Source organism: Polypterus senegalus, unplaced genomic scaffold (assembly GCF_016835505.1).
Source record: "Polypterus senegalus isolate Bchr_013 unplaced genomic scaffold, ASM1683550v1 scaffold_4847, whole genome shotgun sequence".
Taxonomy (NCBI): Eukaryota; Metazoa; Chordata; class Cladistia; order Polypteriformes; family Polypteridae; genus Polypterus; species Polypterus senegalus.
This window is the reverse complement of record NW_024384510.1, coordinates 64,832-75,000: the sequence shown is the minus strand read 5'-3', so window position 1 is coordinate 75,000 and position 10,169 is coordinate 64,832.

Sequence of the window (10,169 nt, the reverse complement as noted above, 5' to 3'; positions counted from 1 at the left end):
CTGCGACGCTGAACTCCCTGTCTATCTACATAGTAATAACAGTAATTTTATTATTATATGAGCTTCCCTGTCTGCCTATCAAATAGTGCCTTTCCTTTCTACCTATCTATATATCTATCCCCTTAGCTGTTTTTTTATATATCTATTATACAGTACCTTCCCTGTTTATTTATATATCTAGTGCCTTCTCTGCCTGTCTGTCTGTCTGATTGCATATAGCGCTAAACTTACTGCTCTGTACTATTCTGTCCTCTGCATGTCCTGGAGTACAAAAGAAACAGCACCATACAGCAACATGTGCGAACTGGCAAGATCGGGGAAAAAACACGCAGTCACTGATTACAAACCGCAAGATGAATGAAAGAGACAATATATGTAAAAACATCATCGCACTAATGCAATATTATTTGAAAACGAACAGCGTCAGAACAGGTTTGAATATGCGCCCAATCTGATGCTGTTCGTTTTCAAATAATATTGCATGTACTTAACTATTTTAGAATAAAAACATACATTTGATTTCAGTCATTTTTTTTATTCAGTTCCATTCTCTCAGTCGCGTTCACGATTCCCCCCCCACCCTAATCTGACAATGCTGTTTTCACATAAAGACGCGCTATAACTCAAATGTGATTTATTTGGAGACGTGCTATACTCGAATGTTATTTAAACAGGGAAGAAAGTACAATGTCAGGTGCTCATTCAGTGTAATAGGAACCATAGCACAGAGAGATGTGTACACTGCAACTAGTACACATGTCGTGAATGTAGGAAGGGTGTGTGGAAATTGTTAATATTTGAATGTGATGATTTTATATAGCACGGATCGGAAATCAGCAGTTCTTAGCATTGCACCACGCAAGCTGTCATTATCAACCGCCTACTGTAACTTGCTTTATTTTTCTTCACTTATAGTCTAGAATAAAAGTGCACTTGTTTTTTATTCTTGTACACCAACATATGTTCCTGTGTTTGAGCGACACGGGCATGCTCAAAAAAATAGACGTGTAATGCCACGAAAAGTGCACGCAGGCACTTCAGTTCACAAGCATTGGTACGAGAATGCAGTCACAAGTACGCTGCAGAGCTACAGCGCATCTTTATGTGAAAACAGCATTCTCAGATGGGGGGTAGGGAAGGATCCTGAACACGACTGAGACTGAGAATGAAAAGTGAATAAAAAAACCTAACCTTTACAAGTATCATAAATTACATTGGCTGTTACACACTGAAATCAAATGCATGTTTTTATTCTAAAATAGTAAGAATAAGAGCAGTTTACTTCTCAAAACTGAACCATGTGGGATCGAACTCATGACCTTTTGGATACTAGTCAGCGGCTAATACCATTATGCTACCGTAGCAGCTGTAGTACATATGTGTCAATATGGCATGCTAAGGTGGCTTTTTTCTGCAGTTATATTTTTGAATAAAAGCATACTTGTTCTGTTATATGTGTACCTTTTGTGAAAGTGTTTGATATTTGGACTTCAGGCTTCATACATTATATAGTCTATGCTTACATTTTGTCATTTACTACTACAATATGAAAACGTTTCTGTTTAAAAATGTGTTTACACAGATTACTGTAGAAACGGAACACACGTGAAATGCGTGTATTCCAAATAATGATCTATTATTTCCAGTCTAAAACTCCACTTCACTCCCAGATAATCAATCAAGGCATGAGCTGGGAGAAGTTTGTGCCCGTTCTAAGTCGGTGGGGGGATGGAACAGCCGGCAGCTTGCAGCCTGATTTTTATCAGCACATTTAGATGACAAAAGACGCTGGTGGAGAGCTGTGAACGATTTTAAGAAGCGATTTAAGGTGGGGCGGAATTACGAGTTTTTTCGTAGGCTCTGGTAATTCTAGTGTTAAAGTGTCTTATTCTTACAACATACACATATATATATATATATATATATATATATATATATATATATATATATATATATATATATATATATATATATATATATATATATATTTGAACCGGACTGTTTTCTAATTTCTATATTGTTCTCAAAACACAGAAGTTGGGAAATAACAGTTCACATAATTAGCCCAGGAGTCCAAATGAAAACAGAGTCTGGTTGGAACAAAAACCTGCAGCCACAGTGGGTCCCCAGGACCGAGTTTGGGAAGCACTGCCATAAAGTAATTTCTCAACTGAAACCCTTCACTTGTCTCCTTGACCAGATCCAAATGATGATGTCAATGATGTCTTCAATGTGCTTATTGATACTATACTTAACAGACAGATCCATGGATCTTTCTAGATTGTGTAAATATTTCAGTAGTTAAACAATTGTGAATTGTTAAAAAAATGTGTATATATATTTGCAGCTGGAGACCACAAAGAGAGAAGACAAATCATGTATCATAAAGTAGTTTTTATGTAGTGTTTGAAAAAAATGCACTTAAAGAAAATATATTACATTATTAACACTAGAATTCCTGAAGCCTACAAAAAACTTGGTATCCCGGGCCACCTTAAATTCCTTCACACCTCTCCTCATCAGCGTCTTTTGTTTTAGAAATGTTTCGATCAGCAATATACTTTAGTTTGCTATTTTCTCACTAGTGATGTCGTCTCCTCACTGTTACTGATCTCAGGCTCTCTGCTTACCTTATTCGCTGCACTTCCTATGGACTCCTGTATCGTATTATTATCGGCCTGAGCCAGCACATCTTCATCAACAAGACTCGCGCTCTTCTCTAAAGTGTCTTTGGACAACATACTTAAGGGCAGATCACTCACAGCACCAACTTCATACAAAGTGACTTTAAACTCAGTCCCATTTTGCGCCATATTGTCCAACTCTCTTTCATACTCAGTCTCACTGTTCCCATCGATAACCCCGTGAGTGTTCTCTTTGAGTGGAGTGGAGCCGCCCACCAGCACTATGGTTTCATGTTTGCAGTGTGCCGTCTTATGTCCAGTTCTGCCACAGTTAAAGTATTTGAGAGGTTCAGAAGTGATAAATACTACATAGTCATTACCATCTACCTTAAATCTGGGGGTTATGTTGATATCTTCATTCATGTTTTTAGAATCATAAATACTTGTCTCCAAAAGGAAACCACATTTTAATTCCTTCATTTTACAACTAAGTGCAGTCAAAGCTAAATCTGACATAATCTACCCATAACGTCGTAATTCCTTCTTAGCGAAGCATCTCTCTTTAAAAAAGGTGGAACATTTGAAATGATTACTGTCTTAGCAGGAGGTGAGAGCTGCAGTACAGAAGCTAATGCACCAATAATGACAACCTGTTCTTCAACAAATGTATTAATACGAGATTCACCACTTATAAAAACTACTACTGATTTGTCTATTCTTGTTGGGTATAAGACATTTAGGTAACTGATCACTTTTCCAACTGCCACAACACACACTTCAGCCGAAACCTGAGGGTCTAACAGGAACTTGGCGCCAAGACGGAGGGAAAGATTATCAAACGTGTTCTGCAACGAGCCAGGCACCCTGCCTTTGTAAACGACAATGGTAGAAACTGCCATAGCCATATCCTAGCAATAAAAAACACCTTTAATAAGTACAGTATGAGGAAAATGTCCATCAATCCATCCATCCATTTCCTATCCCACTGAGTCCGAACACAGGGTCACGGGGGTCTGCTGGAGCCAATCCCAGCCAACACAGGGCACAAGGCAGGAACCAATCCCGGTCAGGGTGCCAACCCACCGCAGGACAGGAAAATGTCTAAGAATAAAAGAAAAAAAATTTAGAGAGAAAAAAATACCAAACTTACAAAGATTCACCATGACTTGACCAGGCCCACCCCAGACAGCACTAATCAACCAACACTCAGATAGCAAAATAAACTGCTCCAAAAAATTAAAGGACCACTTTGAAAACACATCAGATCTCAATGGGAAGAAAAGTCATGCTTGATATCTCGACTGATATAGTATTGTGTTAGGAACGAAAGGATGCCACATTTATTGATGGGAATGAAAATGATTAACCTACAGAGGGCTGAATTCAAAGACACCTCGAAAATCAAAGTGAAAAAATTATGCGGCAGGCTAGTCCATTTGGCCGAATTTTCATTGCAGCAACTCCACGTTGTACTCAGTAGTATGTATGGCCCCCACATGCTTGTATGCATGCCCAACAGTGTCAGATGCATGCTCCTAATGAGACAACGGATGGTGTCCTGGGGATCTCCTACCAGATCTGGACCAGGGCATTATAAGTTCCTGGGCAATCTGAGGTGCAACCTGGTGGCATCAGATGGACCGAAAGATAAGGTCACACCCTAAGGTGTTCTTTTTTATTTAGGTCAGGTGTGCAGAGGATGCGGGCCAGTTAATGGTATCAATTCTTTCATCCTCCAGGAAATGCCTATATACTCTTGCCACATGACCAGGAGGAGCCAAGGAACAACTGCACCAGCATAGGGTCTGACAGTAGGTCCAAGGATTTCATCCTGATACCTAATGGCAGTCAAGGTACCATTGTCTAGCCTGTAGAAGTCTGTGTGTCACTCCAAAGATATGCCTCCCCAGATATACCATCACTGACCCACCACCATCATCATGCTGAACGATGTTACAGGCAGCATAACGTTCTCCACAGCTTCTCCAGACCCTTTCACGTCTGTCATATGTGCTCAGGGTGAACCTGCTCTCATCTATGAAAAGCACAGGGTGCCAGTGGTGGACTAGCCAGTTCTGGTATTCTATGTCAAATGCCAATCGAGCTCCATGGTGCCAGGCAGTGAGCATAGGGCCCACTAGAAGACGTCAGGCCACCCTCATGAAGTCTGTTTCTGATTGTTTGTTCAGAGACATTCACACCAGTGGCCAGCCTGCTGGAGGTAATTTTGTAGGCTCTGCCAGTGCTCATCCTGTTCCTTCTTGCACAAAGGAGCAGATGCCAGTCAGTCCTACTGATAGGTTAAGGACCTTCTACAGCACTGTCTAGCTCTCCTAGAGTAACTGCCTATTTCATGGAATCTCCTCCATGCCCTTGCGACTGTGCTGGGAGATACAGCAAACGTTCTCGCAATGACCTGTATTGATGTGCCATCCTGGAGAAGCTGGACAACCTGTGCAACCTCTGTAAGGTCCAGGTATGGCCTCATGCTACCAGTAGTGACACTGACTGCAGCCAAATGCAAAACGAGTGGCAAAACAGATGATGAGGGAAAAATGTAAGGGGCTTCCACCTGTTATTCCTGTTTTAGGGATTGTCTCATTGTTACCCATCTCGTGCAGCTGTTGTTAATCTCAACATCAAAGCAGCTGAAACTGATTAACAGGTCCCTCTGCTACTTAACTGTCCAGATTAATAGCCCAGAAGTTTCACTGACTTGATACTATACTCTGATTGAAAAGTGTTTATTTAGCTTTTTGACAAGTATAGATAGATTGATAGATAGATAGAACTTTATTTGTTTTATATATATATATATATATATATATATATATATATATATATATATATATATACATTCATCCATCCATTATCAAACCTGGTATATCCTAAATACAGGGTCACAGGGGTCTGCTGGAGCCAATCCCAGCCAACACAGGGCGCAGGGCAAGAAACAAACCCCACCTAACCTGCACATCTTTGGATTGTGGGAGGAAACCAGAGTACCTGGAGGAAACCCATGCAGACACGGGGAGAACATGCAAACTCCTGGTAGGGAGGACCCGGGAAGTGAACCCAGGTCTCCTAACTGCGAGGCGGCAGCACTACCCACTGCGCCATTGTGCCACTCTGAATATATACAGTTGATAATAAATTGCAATTGTAATAATTGTTGGGCTTTTCCCTTCGTAGCCACTGTGGTCTGAGTCACCACCATTGTCTTCTTCAATGAGGTTGTTCCACGCAAGATCACCACAAACATTTTAAAAAATGTAACCACTACATCTTTCTTTCTTTCTTTCTTTCTTTCTTTCTTTCTTTCTTTCTTTCTTTCTTTCTTTCTTTCTTTCTTAATAATGTTATCCATTGTGCCAAGACATGTGCTTAAGGTTAGGGTTAGGGAGGCTAAGGCTGAGGCTATGGATGTGTGTTGGTATCTGGAGGTTGCCAGTTCAAATCTGGTTACTGTCAGAAGAGATCCTACTCCATCGGCCCCTTGAGTAAGGTCTTTAACCTGAAATTTGCTCCAGGGGTGCTGTAAAAAGGCTTATCCTGTGCTCTGATCTCCAAAGTTCATTCAAAAAGACAGTTTCCCCTCAGGAATTAATAAAGTATATCAAATAAAAAAATCCAAATAAAATATTGAGTTGTCTGCACCTTATGAAGGTTTTTTTTGATTCTTTCAGGTTAATAAAACTCCGTCTTTAAGAGCTCTGGGCTGTACTGGCTAAGACAGAACATTTCTAGCCACAAGACTATTGACTTCACATTTTTTCTTCAGTTTGTGATCCCGGGGGATTCGCCTAACTCTGTAGATCTGTAATTATAAAAATTGATGTAAATAGTCTAAGACATTGATCCTGAATAAAATTTCAAGTTAAATGCACCATAATAAAAATGAAAAGGTGCTCCTTCACAAAACTTGCTTCAGGTCTATAATGACACAATGAACATGAGCAATATTGAAATAAAAGCTTTGAATGTTCTGTGAAATGGCTACAGTGTAAGCAGATGCAAATTCAGGAGTTGGTTCTTTCTTTCACACTTTTAAATTTTTTTGCATCATGCTGCTATCTATAGAATAAAAAAAGGAAAATCTTTAAAACCTCAGTGCACCGTGCTTATACAACATGTTCACCACTCTTGCAGTTCACCCCATGGTCGCCCTCGCTCTGTTTGCTACAATTGCTGCTGAGTTAAAACTTTAACCAAAAATCCTCATTCTTCTTCATTTCTAGAAGCTAATTTCCAACTGTGGAGTTTTTTGGGCTATTTTTGCCCTGATGGTTTTCTAATGATGGGTATCCAGAGTGACACATGAGGTTCTTTTTCTTTTTTTGAAGTTCGATTTGAAATTCAACAAATAGACAGTCTGATGGTATTCTCAGTCCCCCTAACATGAAAGAGACAGCTGACTTCTTAGGTTCTTTTTTAAGTGCGGGATATGAAGGAATATACAATACAATACAATTTATTTTTGTTTAGCCCAAAATCACACAAGAAGTGCCGCAATGGGCTTTAACAGGCCCTGCATCTTGACAGCCCCCCAGCCTTGACTCTCTAAGAAGACAAGGAAAACTACCCTTGTAGGGAAAAAAATGGAAGAAACCTTGGGAAAGGCACTTCAAAGAGAGACCCCTGTGCAGGTAGGCAGTGGGTGTCAAAAAGAAGGGGGTCAATACAATAAAATACACAGAACAAAACACAAGTAATCCTCAATACATTATAACAGTAAAATAAAAATATTACAAATACAGAGCAGAATTTAACAGTAGATGATATCACATACTGTGGTGGGCTGGCGCCCTGCCCGGGGTTTGTTTCCTGCCTTGCACCCTGTGTTGGCTGGGATTGGCTCAAGCAGACTCCCGTGACCCAGTAGTTAGGATATAGCAGGTTGGATATTAGATGGATGGATGGATGATATCACATAATATGATTTGAATATGAAGGGTCTTTCACCTCAGCATCCTCAAGTGCCCTCAAGGGACCTCAGCTAGAAGTGGAACAGACAATCCGGCCTCTCAACAACACGAGTAACAATTAGACAAAGCATTCAGTTGTAAGCTTTTACTTGTAAGTCAGATTTATTTTAATTAAAAGCAATAACAGCAAGTACAGTGCTCTCCATAATGTCTGGGGCAAAGACAACATTTTTATTTGATTTTCCCCTCAGATTCACAGTTTAAAATTACAAATCAGACAATTCACATGTGATTGAAGGGCACGTTGCAGACTTTCGTTTAAATGGATTTGCAAACATTTCAGTCACAGCATGTAGAAATGCCAACACTACTATACTCCTACTATTTTAAAATATAAACTTTTACATTTTGGAAAGTATATTGCAATATGCAAAAATGACTATAATTTACATATTTTACATTACATTGCTGTGTATTTCAAAATAGCGTACAATCTATCTATGAAGTATACTGTAACATATTTTAAAACTAGCTGTCCCTCGCGGCTTCACCTGCATAATAGTGAAACAGGACAAACTTTATAAATCAATAAAAAAAATTTTAAATTGTAATAATTTGTACTGAGAATAATTTAAATTGATAGCTTTAGTATCTGAGGGTCACATGATATTCAATATTTTTAGTTTTGCTATCGGGTCGAGAATGAAGCTGTGATCTTTTTGCCAAAAATGTAAAAAGTCAGCAAGGTATCTCTGGCAAACAGGAAGGCAGGTACGCTCCAATGTCAAACGTTGCCACTATGTCTGATTGTGTTCAGCTCTGATGGGAGAGCGTCCCCCGTGTGTGGAGAAGAGCACGTGGCCGTGATATCTCTGCCAATGAGCAGGTACCTTCTAAAACATACGTAGCTGTGATCTCTCTCTCAAAAACGTCAAACATTACTCTTAACAATCTCTAGATGATAATGTCTGCTGAACAAACAGGTATCGCCAGCTAAGCAGAGGCAAGGTGCGCTCCAACATGTGGCGAGAGGTAGAGCGATTCGAATGCAGGCTGGCATGTGAGTGAGGATGGCCCCGCCCGCAATCCCTACTCCTGAGGTCCCGCCTCCTCCTCCCTTTGACCTGCAGCCTGTCTCAGACTCGCGTGAATAAATCGGTGCCACAACTGAATTATGATACTTAGCGTAATGAGAAAAGTCACAAAATCAATTGGAATGTTCTGGCAAATTATAGAAACAAACCCGCTCCAAATCCGTTAAGCAGTTGTCTTGTGAAAAGCAGACAGACATACAGACAGACTTTTTATATGAATTTTATATAGAGAGATATATTGTTATTGGTATCAATATAATTTTAAATGTATTTCATTCTTGTAAGGGAACTAAAGAAAGCTTGGGTTGCTGTCAAATGAGGTGCTGGTGAGGCCTGAAGGGGGCGCTTATCCTGTGGTTTGTGTGTGATAAAAATGCCCCAAGGCAGTGACAGGGACACTGTGCTGAAAAATATTGCTGTTCTTGTTCTTATGGTCATAAAAGACCCTGGTCATTCTTCAAAAAGAGTTCAGTATACCCAAATGTCCTGTCTAAACTGCCAACCGTGACCTTGTCCATTTCGGCCCCCTAATCACCCGCTGTCTCTACATGACTGACTGTCACTCACCACTTCAAAAACCTAATGGCTAGTATGTGGTCAGCATGCTGGAGCACAAATGGCTGCCATTGTATCATCCAGGTGGTTGCTGCCAAATGGTGGTGGTTGAAGTGACTCCCCACTCTCTTTGTACAGCACTTTGAGCATTGTGACCAATGAAGAGACTGAGGACAACAAAATGGAAAGCTGGAAAATCAACCAGCCTACTCCTTTTAATAAACTCATAAAAAAGCAACAAAAATGGTGCTTAGGGCACAAATAAGGTAGGATTGTTGCAGCAAATTTCTAGCCAGAGAGTGTCAATGGGAGGTTTCACCACTGTGAGGATTCAGTTTCAAGTAACACCCTCTTCTTGAGGGATGCCTGCTTTTATGGTGTTCGGACACATTTCCAGTGGCAGCAATTTAAATTTCTTTTTCACACCCTTCACTTCAGTGACTGCCAGCGGCGATTCTCCAAGCTATGACACTAAGAAGGGCAAGATTGAGTTGCAAGAAAAAAAAAGTTTAAGAAACACTGCAGTAAAGTACTTTATTAAACATCACCCGTGTCTGGCTCGGGCTTATCTGTATTTACACAGAATTCTGAGAACGATTCCCTCCCAGGGTTAATGATAAGAAGTTCAATCATTGATTGAGGAGTTTCTACACCTTTTCTGGTGTCTATCTGGCAGAAGGCATGAATAGTTGAGAAAGACCGCAGGACATCCCTTGTGTCTCCGTAACTACAGGTATATCTCCATGCCATATACATATAGTATATCATATCAAGTCATATCATAGATATCGCCATATTATATATCATATATCTCCATACCATTGACTACTCTGTAGGAAAACATAAAGGATCTGAACTTAATTTGTGCCACCTCAGGAAGCCAATTTAGTAAAATTACAATAAGTAGTGAGGTGTGCCCGCCACCAGATAAGCTCTTGCATTTTGAATCATCTGCAGCACCTTGGTGACAC